Below are 19,918 nucleotides of genomic sequence, written 5' to 3'. Positions count from 1 at the left end.
ACAGACTTATCATAAGCTCATTTTTAATGCCTACATCCAATGCTATCACTCTCCCTCTAAGTACTTCTTTCCAGCCCATGAATTTTAGTAAGTTCAACTTTCATTAGCTTATATTTATTTCTTATCTGAATTTATCTTTGGCTTATGAAACTTAGAAATAGATGGTTTAATATCCAGAAACTTTGATTCTTACTCACTTAGAAGCCATCAGCTGTTCAACTAGGGATGAGTCTTCAGGTGCCCCTCCACACTGGAAGTTTTAACTGGTTTGATCTTGTGCAGGTCTTCTGTGGGTAACCATAGCTACTGTGAATTCATGTGTAGAAAGGACAGCATTTCACAGTGTCCCTCCTCATCCCTGGCTCTTGCCTTCTTTCCACCCATCTTCGGCCATGTCCTCTGAGCCTTTGGGAAAAGAATGGTTATTATCAATGTCCTGTGGGGAGCTGAGCACACACAGCCGCTTACTGTCAGTACTTTGATTAGTATCATGTTTCTGCATTTATCAATGCCTACCATAATTAGAAGCTTCTCTGACCAAGGCTGCAAGAACAGAAATCAATGGCTATAAATGTAGGTATTTGTAAGGTAGTTTACAACATGACCACTTAGAAAAACAGTGTTAATAAGCTCTTCACTAGGACCTATGGTTTCCATAGTCATGAGTTTTGACCAAGAATGAGGCCTGCAGAGCAGGCCTGAAATCCAATCAAGGGATCAGTTGGGTACGGCATAAACAGTAAACCACATTGCACCCACAGACACATCTTGACTGGCAGGTTGGTACTGCAGCATGCAAGGTCCAGCTCTTAAAGTCTTTGCCCTCCAGCTGCCCACATAGCACCTTCCAGCACTGTGAAAGCTAGCCAGCAGGAAGTTTTATGACCCGTTCATGATTTCTCTATGGTCTGCAACCAGTATGTATGGTGTCGACAGCAACCAGATGGCGGTAGCATCTAGTTATGGTGGGCAAATAAGAGTAATGGCAGTAGCTTGTTTTGCTTAGGGCACTTGTGGGGCCTTTCTAACCAATAACTGGTAGGGAAATAACCCACGACTTGCACTGAGATTTTCATTTAATAGCCCATGTCTTGTGGGAAAAGCATTGTTCGCTAATGTAGGGTACCTCTGCTTAAACTCCTTTTTAAAAATTATTTCAACCCATTTCAAAACTGCCCTGAAGCATGGTCCCCATATATAGATTTCTACAATCAAAACAACTGTTTTCTTTACACATTTGTAAAACATAGCTCCCCAGCTGGTAAAGTACCACGTGGACAGAGATGGATTCACAGACTTGAGTGAGATGACATTCTGTAATCTTGCAGACTATCTGGTTTACTTCTGCCAGCCACACCAGACTGGCCGTATTCTGTATTCTGTTCCTGTAAAGCCATTATCTACAGAAATCTGGCATTCGGTTTGTGGTTTCTTTTCCCTTGTGTGCGCAGAAGGAGTTGAAGAGGAGCTGGGGCCTAATCTTCCAGCTGTCTGGCTGGACAGATGTGGCATGGCCCTTAACCCTCGATGGCCCATTGTATTGGTAAGGAAGCTTCCTGGGAACCAGGCGAGCTGGCAGATGTCCCAGGATGCCAGTGGGTTTTCAGGAACTGGGTAAAGCTACATCACATTCAGTGACAGGATTTTCCAAAGGCCTCATAGCCAGGTCTCAGTTTATTCCATCCAAGGACTCATTTTGTGGGTGGCATCCAGCCCTCCAGACAGAGGGTCTAGTTAATACTGACTTTGGGGATTCATACTCTCCTGGCACTAGGAAGATTCTGTGGTGAGCTAAAGGCATGGGTTCCAGTTTCAGCAAAACCTTGCCAAGAACACTAACACTTAAAAAAAACAAATGGCCTTCATGTGGCACCAGGGAGCCTTCCTCACGCATGTCCTTGGTGAAAGGATGTGTCACACATTCAATCAAGACACTGTCATCAAATTGGGCCACTCCTACTTTCTTTCAACACATGGGGTGTGTACATCTTGGAGGCTTATTCACACAGAACCCCCAACCAACTTTTCTGAGTATTCCACTCAGTCCTGCAGTAAGGAGTGGAGTAATCAAACGGAAGCTGAACTTCATCTGCCTGGAGTCTGGGCTTCTCTAATATCCTGAATGGATTGTTTATCTGTTCTTCTGCTCTCTAGTGATCCTTGGAAATAAAGATCTTACATATTGTTTCTCCTGTTTGCAGTGCTTTGTGACAGCCCTTTACGAATCTTGTTTTAGGGATGCAAAAGTTAAGAAACTTAAGTTGTTCTCTGCTTCCGGGCCTGATGGGTGGTTTATGGGAGTGTACATTTGTTGGTGTATTTAACCCATGCTCCTATTGACTGGGAATTCCATAGTCATGGTATCACTAAGGATCTTGTTGTTGTGCACTAAGGGAATGGAAGACATCACAAAAAGCAAGTTTGTTGGCTCAGATTTTGTCCTCTTCTGACCAAACCACTAATGAATGGCATGATAGAGACCCCACCCTCTGGACTCCTCTAGCCCTGAGAATTCTCAAAGGTCGCACCTCTGAAAACCAGCACCATATGAATTTGAAGATTGCTTCCAATAAAGTGGGTGTGTTATGACAATGACCCCAACACTTTGAAGCCTGAGGCAAGAGGATCTTGAGTTTGAAGCTTAGCCTGGGTTGCATAGTGAGCCCATCTCAAAGAACAAAAAGACAAAAGTTTCTAATCTACTAACTTTCTGGACACACCCAGAGCACAGTGGAAGCACCTTCGTCAGTTATATGGGTGGCTGACGTGGAAGGAAGAAGGGAAGAATGAGCCCTTTGAGAACAGAAAGACAACAGGAGTACCACACCCCAATTTCTAACCACCCTGAGATGGGAAACACAGAAGCTAAACTTCCACTTTATTAACTGATTTCTCAATCCACTAACTCATTAATTTATTCTACAAATATTTATTGTCTTTTCTGTGAGTGTAGAGAGATGAGAGAGTCTTGGTCCCTCATGAGCTCAGAGTGGAGAAGGACCAGAAATCACAGCATATGCAGAGAAAGTAAGGGCTCTGGAGTAGAGACCACTTTTAGAGAGAACATTATGTAGCTGATTTCATACTGAACACTTTGATATTATTCGCTGTGTGTCCTCACTTGCTCACCTTTTAAAGACCTGATTTAAGGAAAAGATGTTGATCCATTACTACTTAAAAAAAAAACTCAGGAACTGGGCAGCAACTTGCCAATTCTATGTATTGGTCTACTCTCTGCATGGGCACACCAACTGTGGAGGAACTTCCAGGCTGGGAGAATTCCCATGATTATCTCACTATGCCTCATCAGAATTGAAAACACTGAGATGGACTTGAGGGATACAGGCCACTTGTGTGAAGGGTAAGGTACCAAAGAATGCTTGACTATGACATCTCAGCAGAAAAGCCACTGCTCATGTCAGAGACAATTACAATCTGGCCTTTCATGCATGCAAGCTTGCCTACCCAATGGTCATCTTTATTCTCCCCATGGTAGGTATACTTTACCACTACTGCCCCCAGACTCTCTGGTCTTCACAGGACTCCAGAGAACTTTAAGCTTGGCTTTCATAGTTCTCAGAAATTTCACTGACCAGAGCTTGTGAGAGTCAAACAAGATCCCTAAAGTGAATCCTTCACAATGCAGTAGAGCTGGCCCTGGTGGTGTGCGTGTAGGTTTGCTGGACCCAAGGGCCTGAAAGCAGGAGAACTGGCCCCACTCGCTACTGCTTGATACATTAGATGAGCTAGCCACAGCCGTGCTGGAGAGCTCACCCTAAGTGGTGTGGATAAGGGAAAGCTGACCCACCCAGCTACCACCTGGGCCAGAACCATGGCTATAAACTGGCTCACCCCAATATCCACCTTATCTATGAATTGTAGGAGTGTGTGAAGGAGCCATACATAGAAACCCAAAACAGCAGGATCTCCATGGCACAGGACAAGATATCCAAGGGCAGTCCCAATGAGGGCCCATTACAGTTAGTGCAGCAGAAGCCAGCGGCCTCAAACAAGGCCAGAGATTCATTGCAATGAACACTTACAAGTAAAGATGCGTAGTCTAAAGTGTAATACTGTGTGGTTCACTAGGCCACACTACAGCTTCCATGCTGAGAATTTCTGTCTACTTGCTTGCTTGCTTGGTTTTTGGTTTTTCTTTTAAATTTTGTTTTGGGGAAGGGCAGAGGGTAGATTTGAGGGGGGGGGGCAGGAAGATGAGTGGAATCGGGATGCATGATGAGAAATCCACAAAAAGATCATTTTTAAAAAGTCTTTTTAAAAAAGGTTGTATGTTAGAATATGGTTGCTTTCACAGGATCACACCAGTCAACACACCAACCTGGGTGGAGGGAAGGTTGACAAGGCCTCACTCTTGGTAGAAGAGCTGAAATTGGCCGATGGCAGCTGAGACAGGGAGAGTCACTTTTCTTCAGGAACAAATCCCCTTGTGGGTTGCCCAGTCCTAAATTAGTGAAAGTAGGGATAGACTATGAAGCTAGATGTGAGACTGTGAGAAAAGACCAAGAGAAATGAGAAGGGACAGGGGGGAAAGTTATGTCTGACCTTTGGGGTATAATAATGCACCCCGAGAACCATTGGCTATCTAATAAAACTGCACGGCCAGGCACAGCAAACCTCCCTTTGTGTTTCTGGTCAGGGTTGTCTAGAGATTCACAAAACAATAGAGGCTGTTGCATTTCAGCCTTGGTTTTCTTCCAGAACTTGAAGGCAAGACCCCCGTTATCGCTAAAGATACCACACACTTCGAGCACAATACTTAGTGGATTTGAGATGAACTGACCTGGAAGCCTCCTTCATGAGGATTGGCTCCCACCATATCCAAAGGTGCTACCCAAGCTTCCAGGGGAGAAAAAGCAATCAATACGTAGCTGTAAAGTTTATGAACCACACCAATGGCAAAGCCAGGAAGAAGCCCAAACGGTGGCGCGATGATGACGAAACATGGAGCTAGCCAACTGCGGTCCAGTTTGACTTAAGGCTCTCTCAATAGAAGGGGATGTTTTTAATCAAATGTTTTATGAAGTTATTTTCTTTTTAATCCTTCCCTCATATATTACATTCCTACCATTGTTTTCCTTTCCCTCCCCCCAATATCTGCTCCCCACCTCTCCTCTTTCCCTGAGCTACATCCCCTTCCACCTCCCCTCAGAAAAGAGCAGGCCTCCAGAGCCATCAACCAAGCGTAGCATAAGAAGCTACAGTAGGACCAGGCACATGCCGTCACATTAAGGATGGATAAGGCAAAGCAGTAGGAGGAAAAGGAACCACAAGCAGGCAAGAGAGTCAGAGACAGCCCCCACTCTCACTGTTAGGAATCCCACCAGAACACCAAGCAACTCAGCCATAACATCTATGCAGATGACTTAGGTCAGACCCCTGCAGACTCCCTGATCTCCTCAGCTCCCATGAGTCCCAGTCAGCTGATTCTGTGGGCCAGGTTCTCATGGTGCTCCTGATCCATCTACTTTCTAGGAGGAAATTCTTACCTGATACTGTAAACCTAGCCATGACTGATGCTACCATAGGCCCTAGTGTGGAACTTACAACCACCATATTCTTCAATCCATGTAATTCCTAGCTGCGCTCTAAATACTTCAAAGCATTTAATTAGGGCTAATGGTTTCAGGAGGTTAGAGGCCAGGATGACCAAGCTGAGGGCTTACATCTTGATTCACAAGTTAGACACGCACATGTACACATGCACACACACACACACACACACACACACAGAGAGAGAGAGAGAGAGAGAGAGAGAGAGAGAGAGAGAGAGAGAGTTTCGAAACTTCAAAGCCCACCCCTAGTGACACACTTCCTTCAACAAGATCACACATCCGAATCCCTGGCAAACATTTTTCACCTTTTGGAGACTAAGTATTAAAACATATAAGCATATAGGGGTCATCTCATTCAAACCACCTCAGGAGCCCAATCCCAACTGATACATCTGCAATTCAACCCCTAGACTGAAGGTTCAGGGGACATTTCAGAAAGGGAAGTAGAAAGATTATAAGAGCCAGAGGACCAGGATGCCTGCTGACAGACAGTATCTTTTGTATACGAAGGGAAGCTGCATCCATGAAATCTCAACAATATGGCTACCGAAAAAGGACCTGCACAATTAAAGCACCAACTGACAGGTCAATACCAATGAGGCCCCAGCCCTAAATAATAGCTACAGGCCCTCGTGGCTGCAAAGAAAGGAAGAAGAGTCTTCTCCAGGGACAAATCGAACCCCAAGTTGTCAGCCCTAAACATGAAAACACCAAAGACTAACTGAGCTCAGCAGGGTGTGTGTGTGTGTGTATGAGTGTGTATGTGTGTGTATGTGTGTGTTTATGTGTGTGTGTGCACATATGCATGTGTATGTGTGTGTATGTGTGTGTTTATGTGTGTGTGCGCACATATGCATGTGTATGTGTGTATGCATGTGTATGTGTATGTTTATGTGTGTGCGCACGTGTGTGTATGCATGTGTATGCGTGTGTGTATGCATGTGTGTGTGTATGTTTGTGTGTGTGTGTGTGTGTGTGTGTGTGTGTGTATAACAAAAGCAAAGAAGAGACCAATCACGTGAAAGGGAGCGGGGGAAACAGGAGGAGTTGGGGGCAGGGAGAAGGAAGAATTTGTGTAAATATAGCACTCAGGGATGAAAATTCAAATTTTCAGAAAAGAAAAGAAAGCTAAAAGCAGGCTTCTGGGGATGGAAGGCACAGGAGAGGTGCGGTCAAAGGGGGGGAAAGAATCAACAGAGATAAATCTTGTCTGAAAATGCCATCTGGAAACCTAATTCTTTGTCTGTTAATATAAAGTTTAAAAGAAGAAAGAAAGACCTGGATTCTTTGCTCCAGAGGCCTCAGGCTGTGTGGCTCAGAAGCCCTGGCTTCAGCTGAGCCTCAGGTTTCTCTGTTGCTCACATCACAAGGCCCAGGATCACGAGTGCTTCCCAACTGCTTTAGGATGGGAGGCCAAGGGCCCTTGAGTGATCCCAATGCACACAGACATGACTGATTTGCCCCATGGCAAACAGTCACCCTGAAAAGTGGGGTACAATAGATGAAAATATGAGCCCCAACATAGTCGTGAACTAAAACTCTGGATGGCTTTGTCTTTAAGAGCTATAAATCAGGACAATCAAGAACTCATCTTTTGGCAGGACTAAGGGTGACATTCCAGTGGTAGCTGCCAGGCACCTGGAGACGATCCATGGCACAGACTGGTCCTCCCGGGCCAGCAGCTGTCACTGCCTCATCAGCCTCGGCTCTTCTCCCCTGCACTGGGAACGGGAAAAGGGCTCTCAGTGTCTGCAGACTTGGCAGCAGGGTGCCCCCAGTGTACTTACCTAGTCCTCGCCTAGTCCTCAGCCCAACCCTGACTGCTGCGGTAGGTAGCCTTGCCCTTTTCTGTTATGCCCATTGATTGTGTCACTGGAGGCCAATGGGGCCGGGGAGGAGGTCAGGACACAGCTGAAGCATAGCGCTGACTTTGAGAGCACGACAGATGGAATCATTTTCATCCTCCAGCCCTAATGACAAGATACCCAGGACCAGTGTTCATTTAAAAGCACAAAACTGTTTTCTGGGGTGCTGCTGCTGTGTTTCTTCCATCCCAGCCCACAATGCATGAGCTTTGATCCGCTGAACACTCACCTGCTGTGCTGCCTCCCCTGCCTTAACTCTAGCTGTGCTAGCAGGCATCTATGGGCTATGGCTTTAATTCGCATTTCCTTAAAGATGAAATACACTATGTAGCCTGTGCTTAAATGTCCATTGTATGTCTTTTTACATGAACTGTCTATTCAAGTCCTTTGCCCTTCTTCTTAAGGGCTGTCTTATTTATATGTACATGTCCATATATGTGACTAATATGTATATTTGGGAGAGTTCTCTATTGGATCTATTTTGTACATCTTGTGTTTCACGACCTAGTGTTTAGCTAATCTGCAGTGCTGTTAACCATGCCTTAGGTAGGGTTTCTATTGATGTGATAAAACACCATGACCAAAGCAACCTGGAGAGGAAAGGATTTATTTGCCTTACACTTTCATATTGTTGCTTATTACTGAAAAAAAAAAAGTCAGAACAGAAACCTAAACAGGGCAGGAACCTTAAGGCAGGAGCTGATGCAGAGGCCATGGAGGGGTGCTGCTTACTGGCTTGCTTACCATGGCTTGCTCAGCTTGCTTTCTTATAGAACCCAAGAATAGCACCACCCTCAATGGTGGTAAATTAAGAAAATGCCCTACAAGCTTGCTTACAGCCAGGTCTCACAAAGGCATTTTTTTTAATTGAGACTCCCTGCCTTCAGATGACATTAGATTGTATCAAGTTAATATAAAAACTATCCAGCACAGATAAACAGTAGTTTTAATTTTGGTGGGCTCCATCCACCTACTTGTTCTGCCATGGACTGTGGTATCTGTATATGCCTGGCAAAGGCCTAATCCTAGCCAGACACTGTTTTTTCTGCATTTCCTCTGGAGATTCTATACAGTTTGGTCTCTAGTCCATTTGTCACATGAGACAAAGATTTAGGTTCCTTCTCATTCCATATTGATCTCCATGGATCCAGAAGCATTTGCTTGGAAAGAAACATTCTTACTAAGTGTACTGGCTATATTTTATGTCAACTTGACACAAACCAGAGTCATTTGGGGACAGGGAACCTCAATTGAGAAAATGTCTCCACAGTATTGGTCTGTGAGCAAGCCTGTGGTGCGTTTTCTTGATTGACGATTAAAGTCGGAGGGCTCAGGTCACTGCAAGCAGTGCTAACTCTGGTGGTCCTGGGTGCTGTCTTATTTGAGGTTTCTATCGCTGTGAGGGGGCACCATGACTACAGCAACTCTTATAAAGAAAGCATTTAATTGAGGGGGCTCACTTACAGTTTCAGAGGTTCAGTCCATTATCATCATGGTGGGGAGCATGGCAGCATGCAGGCAGACATGGTGCTGGAACAGAGAGTGATACATCTTGCAGGCAACAGGAAGTCAACTGGCTGTCATACTGAGGCAAACTTGAAGAAAAGACCTCAAAGCCTGCCCCAACAGTAATACACTTCCTTCAATAAGACCACACTTTCTAATAGTACCTCTCCCTTTGGGGGCCGTTTTCTTTCAAACCACTATGAATACTATAAGAAAGTGTGCAGAGAAAGCCATGGGGAGCAAGGCAATGAGCATCTCTTCTCCATGGCCTCTGCATCCGCTCCTGCCTCCAGGTCCCTGCCTGCTTGAGTTCCTGCCCTCAATTCTCCTTGTTGGTGGACTCTAAACTGTAAAAATGAAATGAATCCTTCCTTCCCCAAGTTGATTTTGGTTACAGTGTTTTATCACAACAGTGGAAACCCTAACTAAGACACAGCATTGCCTCAGCCTCTGAGAAGGACTGAATTCACATTCTGGGCCCTCACTCTTAGGTTCTCTGCTACTCTGATCTGTATGTCTAATCCTAGAATAATACCATACTTTCCTGATAGATTTTATTTTGCCTTCAAATCAGAGAATCTAAGTTCTCCATCTTTGTGCTTCTTTTTTCTTTCAATATTATTTAGCTGGTTTTGGTGGTGGATGAGTTTAATCCTAGTCCCTGGAGGCTGAAACAGGAGGACTGCCATGAGTTGTTGTTATTGTTTGTTTTATATTTTAATGCATATGCTTGTGTCTGTGTGAGTATATGCCTCATGAGTGTAACTGCTTGAGAAGGCCAGAGGAGGGTGTTGGATTCCCTGGAATTAAAGTTTCAGGCAGTTGTGAGTCACCTTATATGGGTGCTGAGAACTAAGAAAGATCAGGGAAAGGTCTTAACTGCTGAGCCACCACTTCATCTCCCTAATGACCAACTAAAATCACCTGAAAATAGAGTCTTGAGGAATTGTCTACATCATGACCCAGGGAGCATGTCTCTGGGGGATTATCTTAAGTGGTAACTGATTCAGGAAGAGCCAGCCCACTGTGAATAGCACTGTTCCCTAGTCAGGAGGCCCTGAATTGTATGACAGAAAAAATCAAGCAAGAAGGTATCCCTACGTGAACTTATTTTTCTCTGCTCTTAGCTGTAGATATGATACACGCACACACAGGTGCATGAACACATGTGTAGGTGTGTGTGGAGGCCACAGGACAATTTCGGATGTTATTTCTCAGGCGCCATCTAAGTTTTGCATTTTTGATACAGGATCCCTCATTGTGCTGGTGTTTACCAAGTACCCCATTGTCCAGCACCCCTCCGGTATCCAGCCTTTTCCATCTCCACAGCACCAAGGTTATAAAAACACACCCAGATCTATTTTTACACTGTAGATGGAACTCGGGCTCTGCTGCCCACAGGGAAAGCACAGTGCGGACTGATCTCTCACCTCAGTTCATGACTACAGCTTTCAAAAGCCCAGGAGAAGATTAACCCTAACTGCCCTGGAATGTCTGGTGGGTCAGTCTCAAGGCCACATCCGTCTTCATTCCCATCTCACTGTCAGAACTGAGCATGGGTGGAGTGTTCTCAGTCCAAATCAGAGCATGATTAGACCCAGAGCGGAGAGTGAACAGTCCTGGAGCGGAGAGTGACCATCCCGGGGCGGAGAGTTACCATCCCAGGGCAGAGAGTGACCATCCCGGGGTGGAGAGTAACCAGTCATTGTGACCAGTCCCGGAGTGGAGTGTTACCAGCCCCCACCTGGAGTGGGGAGTGACCAGTCCTGGGGTGGAGAGTGACCAGTCCCAGGGCGGAGAGTGACCAGTCCCAGAGCGGAGTGCCATCAGTCCCAGAGGGAGTGTCATTCCTAGGTGTGGAGAGCAGACTTGAGAAATCTCCCCTGTGAGTGGTACAGGGCTCAGGGAAGTGCTGGCTGAACTTGGCTTTGAAGGTGACATGCTTTTGAGGATGAGTCTCTACTGGTGGAACTCCAAGCCCACTGCACGGCATGGCAACACTGAAGAAAGTGTGTGGGGGGTGGATACGGTGACGACAGGCAAGTAGCATAAGGAATGTCTCAGTAAAGGCAGGGCTAGCAGGAAAGTCAAGGAAGATGTTAGTGCTCGGAGGGCAAAAAGAAGTTCCAGCGCTGTGAAGTCCCACATAAAAGTCTACTCGCAAACAGTAGTAAGCAAACAACAAAAGCAGATGGCAGGCTAGGCTAAGTAGCGCTTGTTCTTAATTGCACACATCCCTGGCGTTTCCTCAGCTTCTGCTGGCCACCGTAGGCTGTTAGATGCCTCATAACAAATAAGCCTCGATACCTCCGTAAGACAACAACACAATTATTCAGCCTTCCTCTCTTGGTGCTGCTCCACTTCCAAGGAGCGACTCCAGGACCCAGGGAACCTCTGTAGTAAGTGTCTGTCACCCCCGTGGATGGCATCTGGGCTGTCAAGCTCCTTACTACTGCCAGCTACAAAGACTCTAGTCCCTCAATCCCAGCTGGGAGGTAGGGGAGTCGGGTGACTCTGCCCATTTGCAAGTCTCCTCTGTGCCAGGGAAGAGGGACCAAGAGAACGGAAGTGGCCTTGGGCTCTAAGTCTCCTCTGAGCTGGTCAATGCTCATAAGAGAATTGTTATGTCACCTTGAGTATGTTGCTGGCACTTCTTCCCATACGATTTCAGTTTGCACTCTGGTTTCAGAACAAATCTGCTTCTCATAGATTTTCGACTTAATTATCTGAGTGACAGGAAGACCTTTTTAAAATATTCATTTGGAAAACAGGCGGATTTAAAAATAGTAATTATATTGATTTAGTAACCTCGGTGTTAAGTGAGGGCAGGGCGGGGCAGGGGAAATATTCTAGAAAAAAAATTGACTCTGTTGCTGCAGAGGGCATCTCCGACCTTCTGGTGTCCAAGTGGAGGTGCTTGGAGAACCCCAATTCCTGTATCTCCCCACTGTCACATCCCAGAACAGCAGTTCCCTGACCTCCCAGACTTCAGTGTCAACACTACCATGGCGCCCCACCACTGGCTTACCAATGTTCTCTCTGTCCAGCTCTCCGGAGAGTCTGTTCGGCTTACAGAACGTGGAGCCCTTGCCAGTGTCCCTGGCTACCTCTCCAGGCCTCCAGCTTGGGTTCCATTTCAGGTATTTCAAATTTTACAAGAATCTCCCTGTCCTCCAGCATCCTACCTGCAGTGAGTCACTCGGCCCCTGAAATGAATGCTTTTGGAAATGACATGCTTGTGGGTTTCTCATCAGGCACACGGTCAAGTGGGATGTTGTGGAAGTCAATACAAACGGGCAGCAAAAGAGCATGAAACTCCTCTCAGTGACAAAGGCAGGGACAACCTTCCTGTGTACAGCTCATCAACATGATTCTAATGGATACAGTTCTGAGGCAATCTTACCTCAGAAATTCGCAGGAGAGGCACTGCAGGTGGCAAACCTAGAATTTGTCAGAAATGCTTCTTCTCCAGGAAACCTCAGCCGGAAATACATAGTTCTTCACCAGACTGGTCAAGGCCCCACAGTCTGGAGGGCCATCCGCTTTACTCAAAGTGCCTTGGGTAAAAAGGTTAATCATATCTTTAAAAAAAAAAAATCTAGAAGTTTCTAGTCCAGAATCTGAACATAAAATTAGATAATATGGCTTCTCCAAGATGAGGCATAAAATGAACCATCACTAATCCTTTGCAAAACAAAGGACGCTGAACAAAACAATGTCCTTGAGAGGACGCTGCTGCAGGCGGCTCCCCTTGACAGTTGTGGGCACTACCCGAGCTCTCATCCCCTTCTCTAACTGCTCCACGGAAGCCATGGCATGAAGGGCTGGCACCAGCTCAAGGGTCCACTTGAGGACACCCTCCAGAGATGGCTTTCAATTCAAGTGTTTTTCTCTTACTTTGTTTGTTTGGCTTGCTAGCCTGGAGGTCTCGGGACATTGTGATCTCTGTGGCTCTCGTGGTATAGTGTTGTGGTGCCGATCCGTGTTGTTGCTCCCCTAGTTTCTCGTTCCAATTCTCCCCCTCTACCATCCATCTTGCTGATTTTTGTCGGTTCTTGGCACCCTCCTCGCCTTTGTTGGGCCCTGTTTGTCACGTTTTATCTTCTCTGAGCTCCTTTTTAGATCCAGGGCTATCTTTTTTCTGTCTTCTATGTCTCTTTCACTGTTGGTTTCTGAGTCAGTTTTCTATCTCGCTGGCTCTTTTGTCTTTCTCTACCCTGGGAGGATATTTATGTAGATAATTTTTTCAACCTGTTATTCCTTCTTCTTATAATTCATTTTAGTGTTCTCCTTTGTAATTTTCTATACTTTGTATCTTCTTTGGCCCTCGAAGGCTCATGTGCTATGGCACAGTGCCTGGTTTGGCACTACTGAGAAAAGATAAGGCCTTTAAGAACTGGGTTTAGTGAAAGACATTAGGTCACTTGAGGCTTCTTTTCTAAATAGGTTTATGTGATATTGTCTTCTTCCTCTTCCACTTCCTGGCCACAATAAGGGCAGCATTCCACCATGCCCCTTGGCTGCAATGTACCTGTTTTCCATGGGCCCAAAAGTGTCAGGTCTATCTAGCCCTGCCCTGAAACCTTCTAGACCCAAACCCCCAGATAAACCTGTCCATTCAGTGGATTGTGCCAGGAGTTTTGTAACAGTGATGGGAAACGTAATACCATAGAAAACGCCTGGGGTGCTGCTGGCAGCACTACGGAGCTAGTTTGAAGGGAGGGGTCTAGAAGATGCCTAGTGTGCTCAAGGTCTGTAGCATCCTGAAAACCCAACTCACTGGGCAATTTTGTCAGGTTCAGGAGTCCAGAGTGCGGATGGGAATTCAGACAGTAAAGCTGATATTAGCACTGGAAATGGACCATAGGACCTAGTCTGGTATGTTTAGTGTTGTCAAGAATAGGAAGAAAAGTGACAAGAACATTTGCCACAGGGACTCCTTCTGGGTGGGGTGGGAGATCAGTGACCACATAGGTCCCGTTATCCTTGGTCTTCTGTCTGAAAATTCTAGGCTGGAAACCACAAGACAAGCCTGAGTGCTCAGCACAAACTCCAGCTGAAAGGCATCGGCTACAGCCATCACGTGACTGCGATGACCATGTGTGAGAAGCTTCCCAGTAGGAAGTTCCCACCTGTTACATGAAAGGACCTTTTTTTTTTCAATGACAAGGAACACATCGTTTTTGTCTTGAGAAAATGGCTGAGGGAATGATTGAATACATACTAATGAAAATCTCCAGCAGTCATGAAGACGAGCATCCATCACTGTATTCAGAAGCAGCAAGCACATCCAGCCCGTTACACTGAGACATGTTTAGAGCTCTCTGGTTCTATGGAGCCCTGTGACTCTACTGTATCTTCAATGCTTGTTGAGACCTGGGGTGGAAGTAGCCATGGATACTTGATGGTCAGTGTGAGGTGAGAAAGCTCAACTCAAGCAAGAGGGTTGCGGGGGGCAATGGGCACAGATTTCAGTACTATCGGGGCCATGTACCAATGCATAGGACCTAGTCTGGTATGTTTAGTGTCGTCAAGAATAGCAAGAGAAGTGACAAGAGCATCTGCCATAGGGACTCCTTCTGGGTAGGGTGGGGGACCAATGATCACACAGGTCCCCAGATTAATCAGCTCACCCTTTTGGTAATCCTGGGAGGCATTGCCAAGTCTGTGGCAGGGAGACACACCACTTGCTAATAGCGAGCAGTAAATGCAAGGCTTGGTGGGAGGTAATTGGGATCAGATACAAGGTTCCCAGGTTTGAGTGCTGTGAGCAAGCTACATGAGAAGCACAGACAGACTCACTTCTGTGGCTTCACAATGCCAGAACTTGGTGATTCACAGAACTTCCCAAGCTGATTGTCCTCAGTTTTGTTGGCTTTAATTCACCTGGTTTCACGTGATATTATTGTAGCCCAAGATGGCACTGAACATTATTCTATGGCTAAGGATGACCTTAAACTCTTGGTCCTCCTGCCTATGCCTCTTAAAGGCTAGCTCTTTCTCCCTGATCTGATCTATCAGATCAGCCTCCTTCCAGCTCTGTCCTTTGCACCTCCAGAGTTGCCCAGTGTGCCAGCTTGTCCACTACCATGTCTGACAGCATACCTCACCCAGGCCCACAGCTGCCAGGGATGGGGGCAAAAAAACTGCATCTCCACAGTTTTCATGGAGCCTGACTTCACCCCCACAGCTGGTACCCAATCTTAGTACCCACATCTACATTTTCAGGCAGTGGGAAACTTTGAATAAGCTGCTATTCTGTACCCCTGCCCTGTCTACCATGCAGCCACTGGCCCTCGGGATAGTTGTAAAAAGAAGGAAGCATTCCCAAACCACTGGTTTCTAGTAACTTGGATCTTGATTCCAGGAACAGTGCTGTCGGAGAAGAGGAGGCTGCAGCATCTCTAGGCTGCATGCCTTTGCACAGCTGCCTGACCAGAAGGCAACTCTGGGTTTCTTTCCTACTGTTCCTAGTTAGGTCCTTCCTCTTCTAGCATTTAGACTGTTTTTAGGATGAACCTCCAAGATAGTTGTCTCCAGAAAAAAAAATCTTTCTCTAATTTTGTCTCTCCCTCCAGGACAGTCCTGTCAGAGGGCAAATCTGAGCTAAGATGTTCCTGTCTCGTTGTTTCTAGGAAGGACCTTACCAAAGCTAACAATGGGATGGTTTGTATAGGAAGGAGGGGCTGCCAGGTCTCACATATGGGTTTCTAGAATCATAGTACAACTGAATTTTTTCAGTTTTTGTTGAGGTCATTTAAATGTGCATGCACAATTATTACACATCTACAAACTCTACAAATGTAAGAGAGAGAGGACACCCATTTTCTTCCCTTGTGCTGGATGAATTTAATGGAATGGAGCCATTGATACCACACATCATGCGTGTATATGTAACATTCTGTGTGATTTACTATTGTATATATTACAATTTATCTCATTAGATGAAGGAGCTCGAGGAGGAAAGTCGGGCATGGAAAAAAATTATGGAAAAATGACTTATAATTTGCAACCAAAAACTTATTATTCTTACATCATTTCCAAAATAGATTGCCAATTGATCAGAAAATTCAATCTAGGGTGTGCTATCAAAGTGACTTATGGTGGATAACGGACATACGAAGCATGTAGCAATAAAACATAGCAAACCAAAACAAAATGAAAAACCTGGTTTCATAGTATTACATTTTTACATATTGCAAATAAATTTCCAAATATTTGTGCAAGATATTTTCAACTTATATGTCAAGAACTGTGAATTATATACAGAAATTGCAAACAAAATGTATTATAGTCTGATATCCAAAAGAAACACACATACACACTTGTGTACAAGAGAATATGTGAAAGGAGAAAATATGAAGGATAATAAAGCTACAGAAAGAACAGATAGGGTAGTGTTTCTCTATAAACTGGAGAGGTAGAGACAGGAGGATTGCATTTGAGGCCAACATGGGATGCATATAATAAAACTCTGTCTCAAAAATTAATCTGCTGGGCCAGTGAGATGGCTCAGGAGGTTAAAGTTACTGCTACCCAGCCTGAAGAATGGAATTCAGTGCCCATGACACAGATGGTACAAGGTGAGAAGTGACTCCAGCCAATTTTCCTCTGGCCTCCTCTCTGGCCCAAGCATACACCACAAACACACAGTGGGTTAGATTTTCAGCCAGTGATGAGCAATGAGAATATCTCAGGACAAACTGGGTGGTGGTGGCACATGCCTTTAATCCCACCACTTGGGAGGCAGAGGCAGGTGGATCTCAGTGAGTTTGAGGCCAGCTTGATCTACAAAGTGAGTTCAAGTACAGTCAAGCCTTTTATACAGCGAAACCTTGTCTTGGGAGTTAAAAAAAAAAAAGATCTCTCAGAACAGCAAGGACAAGTACTACAAGGCCAGGTGTAAGACAAGGCCCTCCCACATAAAGTGGAATTCTGAGCTGCGACTGACTGCTGCCAACACTAAACTTGGCCTCTGTTGCATGCATACTGTTCAAGTTCCAGAAGGCAGTCACAAGTAAAATGCCCTGAGATTGGATGTAGGTGACTTTTTCTGGAGCTCTAAGTGTAGTATTTGTAAAACAAGGATCACTAATTTTGTCTACAGTGTGTCCAATACAGAACTGGTCCTCACCAAGACCCTGGTGAAGAATTGCTTCATACTTATTGACAGCACATGGTACTGACAGTGGTAATGAGTCCTACTGTGTGCAGCCCCAGGGGTGTCAGAAGGAACCAAGCTGACTCCTAAGGACAAAGAGATTATAACCCAAAAACAATCAAAGAAAATTCAAGAGAAATATGATGAAAGAAAAATAATGCCAAAAGTAGAAATCTTCTAGAGGAGCAGTTCCATCAAGATGAGCTTCCTGCCTGCATTGCATCAAAACCAGGCCAGTGCGACACAGCTGGGTTATATGCTAGAGGGCAAGGAGTTGGAGTCCCAGGATGGCAAATTAGCCATCATCATCCTTCCTTAGCTCATGTAATACAAGTGTCTATCATTCTGTGTTTAATAAATAAATCTTGGGCTGTAGAAATGAATCACTAGTCAAGAGGACCCACTGCTCTTCCTGGGAACCCATATGCAGTTCCTAGAACCCATGCTGGATGGCTACAACAGCCTTTATCTCCAACTCCAGGGCACTCAATGTTTTTCCCTGGCCTCTGTGGGTTTCTGCACACATATGGTATATACACATACAAATGTATACATATGTACTTATGCTGTGGGAGCTCCTTCCGCTCCTTCAGCCAATAGCCTTTCAGATACCAGCCCACTTGGGCATGGTCTCTTACACTATAAATGTAGCTGTAAAGCCTGGACTTGCTCTCTTGCTTCCGGCTCTCACTTCCGGCTGCTAGACTCTGTTCCTGTTCCCTGTTCATGCAGAGGACGGTGATCTAGAACAGTGATTTGTAAGTCTCCCCTAAATAAAAAACCCTTTATTATACATAATTCTGAACTACTGGTAGATTATTTTGTATCTTCCACCATCATCTGGCACCTGAACATGAAGAGAATGAAGAGAAGTCCACACTTTTTGGGATCAGTCTACCAGCCACATAGTGCATTAGGCACTGACTCTCCTGCCCAGAGCTTTAGCCAGCCCTCCAATGCAGCAGGCTGCTGCTTAGCTCTCCCTAGTTTGTGACCCACATGCCAGCCCACACACTGCTGCCTGTGATCTCCACAGTGCACATAGTCTACAATTTGCACTGATGTAAAACTTTGGGTTTCTCTTTATCATAGGCTCCAACTCTTGGAATCATTTGATTGCCTTAATAACTGTTATTAATTTGTTAAACAAAGCATATTTTTAGTATCTAAGTAAGGTAAGCAACACGTTCACTGCTGCCAGCGTCTCTCAGCCATGTGGCTGCCACTGCAATACCTGCTGGCTGATAATGATTATTACACCTACTCCAATGCATTGTAATTATTATGACAGGTAAGGTCTGAAAAACTACAAAAAATGACTGAAACATCCAGGAGTTCAATAATTATTTTGCTTATATTATAGAAAGTATTGTGCAAGACTTATACTGTTTTCCTTCCTATTATTTGATTCTAGCAATTAGCTTTGTTTTCAATATTATCTCATTTAAAAAATGGTTTAATGCTACAGAGAGGGATAGCATCAATTTGCCAAAATTACCTGAAAGAATTTGTGTTATTGAATCTAATTTTTGGAATCTGTTGAAAAGTTATAATATGTTCAAGGATGAGTCATTATCTTTACTGAACAAGTTGGTATCATCAGTGAGGACATTAGAACAGAACACCAGACAAGAGATTCAGACTTTTAAAAAGGCAATAGTAAAAAGATTTGAAAAGACTGAGAAATTTATTGAAATTGATGAGCAGGGACAGAAGGTACAAGGACAGGATTTAGCCTCATCAGTACATGTCAGACCCCTGGATGACTTACACAGAGTTTCAACTACATGTCCAGTAATTTCCTCAGACAGACCACCTGGCACAAAGTACCCTAAGGTAGTCAAAGAATATGCATGGGAACCAATTCATATTAGCAATCTAAAAGAAATAAAACAAGTGATAGTGTCTTATGGGCTACATTCACCATTTGTCAGAGAAATTGGCTACAATTAATCTCAGCAGTCCTAGAAAATGGACCTCAGCTGCTTTGGAAGTGTTACTAGGAGAAGAAGCAAAAATTTTAGAGCAACAGTGGAAAGCAGAAGGATTTGAGACTTCCCAAGATGAAATTCTTGGTGAGGGTCATTACTCTGATCCTCAGGAACAGGCTCACTATGAAAAACACACCTTGTCCCTTTATAGCACAGCAAATTTAAATGCTTGAGACAGGATTCAGGAACCAGAAAATAGAACTGAGGCATATATTGGGTCTAAACAGGGCCAGAGAAAACCTTTTACAGACTTCTTACAAAGAAAAATTAGGAGTGACAGATCCTGAAGCTAATGTACATGTACTAATTGAATCCTTAGTTTTGAAAATGCCATCTTAGAATGTAAGAAGATCTTTGGGCCTTTAAAGATTAGATCAGCAGCCATAGATAAATGGACCCTACGTACAATGAATGTTGAAGCATTTGGCTATAGTACTGAAGCTTGTGTAGGAGAAGCAATTTCCAATGGTATAAGGAGACACCAAAATGCCAAATGTTTTAATTGTGGAAGAATAGAATATCTAAGAAGGGACTGTAGACAAGGAATTCCTAGGAATAATGTCTCCTCTAGGAATGGCAAGAATAGGAGGACTCAGCCCTCTGCTATATGTAGGAGGTGTGGCAAAGGCTGACATTGGACTAATGAATGTAGGTCAACAAGAGACAAAGAGGGCAACCCAATACCACTAGGAATCTCCTTGGTGGGGGGGGGCCTCTCACAGGCCCTGATGTCAAACAAGGTCCAGTAATTCCCAGTCACTGTGGAGAACATGTCTCACTAGGAAAATTAAACAATCCAGTGCCTACTGTAAAAAACCATAC

The 19,918-nt window shown here is 44.7% G+C and overlaps 1 pseudogene; it reads left to right on the top strand.

Annotated features, from left to right (window-relative positions):
• LOC121459267 overlaps window positions 1-17,424 on the top strand; it is a 37,063-nt pseudogene extending 19,639 nt beyond the window's left edge.
• The last annotated feature ends 2,494 nt before the right edge of the window (window positions 17,425-19,918 follow it).

Source organism: Microtus oregoni, unplaced genomic scaffold (genome assembly GCF_018167655.1).
Source record: "Microtus oregoni isolate MIOR12 unplaced genomic scaffold, Mior012 000019F_ref0000042, whole genome shotgun sequence".
Classification (NCBI taxonomy): Eukaryota; Metazoa; Chordata; class Mammalia; order Rodentia; family Cricetidae; genus Microtus; species Microtus oregoni.
The sequence above is the reverse complement of the archived record's forward strand: the minus strand, read 5'-3'. Positions and strand labels throughout refer to the sequence as shown.